This window comes from Octopus bimaculoides, chromosome 2, assembly GCF_001194135.2.
Source record: "Octopus bimaculoides isolate UCB-OBI-ISO-001 chromosome 2, ASM119413v2, whole genome shotgun sequence".
NCBI classification, from domain to species: Eukaryota; Metazoa; Mollusca; class Cephalopoda; order Octopoda; family Octopodidae; genus Octopus; species Octopus bimaculoides.
Genome location: NC_068982.1, coordinates 147,936,906 through 147,938,644, shown reverse-complemented (window position 1 = coordinate 147,938,644; position 1,739 = coordinate 147,936,906). Strand labels below are relative to the sequence as shown.

General features: G+C 35.9%; 1 protein-coding gene across 2 annotated transcripts in view; it reads left to right on the top strand.

Annotated features, from left to right (window-relative positions):
- Positions 1 to 1,739, top strand: part of LOC106874941 (transcription factor Sp9) — a 404,501-nt gene that overhangs the window by 47,196 nt on the left and 355,566 nt on the right. The gene's annotated exons all lie outside the window — the stretch shown is intronic.

Sequence of the window (1,739 nt, the reverse complement as noted above, 5' to 3'; positions counted from 1 at the left end):
TAATAATAATAATAATAATAATAATAATAATAATAATAATAATAATAATAATAATAATGATGATGATGATGATGATGATGATGATGATACTATGCCAGCACTATGGAATAACACACGCCAGAAAAGGTCATAGAAAAAGAGAAATTAACAATACTATGTTATATGCCAATATACACAGATAGAGAAATTAAGGCCAATAGGCCAGACATAGTTGTCAGAGATCATGAAGAAGAAAGTGTTTTCTAATTGGTGTATCAGTACCAAGAGATGACAAAGTTTCTCTAAAAGAAATGGAGAAACTTTCAAAATACAAAGACCTTGAAATAGAGGTAACTCGAATGTGGAGTCTAAAAACAGAAACAATTCCTATCATAGTGGGCGCATTAGGTATGATAAAAAAATATTCAGACAAATACATAACAAAAACACCAGGACTTACAAATATATATAATATGCAGAAAATAGCACTACAAGGTACTGCACACATCCTACGTAAAACACTTTCAATACAGTAGCTATAAGAGCATCACAACAAACTACAGCACATACCTAAGGCACACATACACCTATGGACTCTTCTTTCTTCCCTATCGCATACCTTGTTGTCAGCTGGGCATGCTATATCTATGATCTAGCATAGTTTATTTTCTTTCTCAATTAAGACTATGTCTGACTTCCTATTTTCTATCTCATGGTCGCACTGAATCATAAAATCCCACAGGATCTTTGCATTATCATTATCATTTTCGGGTTTGTGGTCGTACCAATTTTTTTCTTTATCAAGACCATACTTGTGGCAAAGGGTCCAATGGACAAACCTGGCTATAGTGTCGTGGCGTCTCTTATATTCCTTCTGGGCTAGTGGCATACCCATATATGCTAGGTTGTGAGTTCGATTCCCGGACCGGGCTGTGTGTTGTGTTCTTGAGCAAGACACTTTATTTCACGTTGCTCCAGTTCACTCATCTGTAGAAATGAGTTGCGACGTCACAGGTGCCAAGCTGTATCGGCCTTTGCCTTTCCCTTGGATAACATCAGTGGAGTGGAGAGGGGAGGCTGGTATGCATGGGCGACTGGTTGCCTCCCACAAACAATCTTGCCCTGGCTTGTGCCTCGGAAGGTCATTCATTATTATCATTATTATTTCGATTTTGCTTCCCTTTCTTTCCCAGCACCTTCCCGATACCTAGGGCAAACAGACTCACTGTATGCATTGGTAAGCCATTAAATGAACAATAAAATGTGTTCGTTTATGAAGTCGAGATATGAGATAGAAAAAAGTGAAAAAATAAAAAAATAAAAAAGGAAAAATAAAAATAAACAATAGAAAAAATAAAAAAGGAAAACAGAAAAAAATGAGGGAAAAAAGGAAAGAAATTTCACAGCTACGTGTGACGTAGCAGTTAAGCCAATCTTTTGCACTTCTTACTTGGATGGTAAACCAGAGATCTTCCTCAAATATATATATACACACATATATATTGTACAATACAAACAAGAAGATATTTTGGGGAACGCAGTACTGCCGTTAGAACTGCAGAAATAGTGGGTAAATAGCGGAAAATTTTTCAACAAACAGCCATGGGACTCGAACCCACATCCCCCAAGGGGTAATTTACCCATTATTTCTGCTGTTCTAACAGCAGTACTGTCATCCTCTTGTTTGTACCTTACAATACACATTTCGACCTTCACAATAAAAACAAATATATATATATATATATATATATATATATATA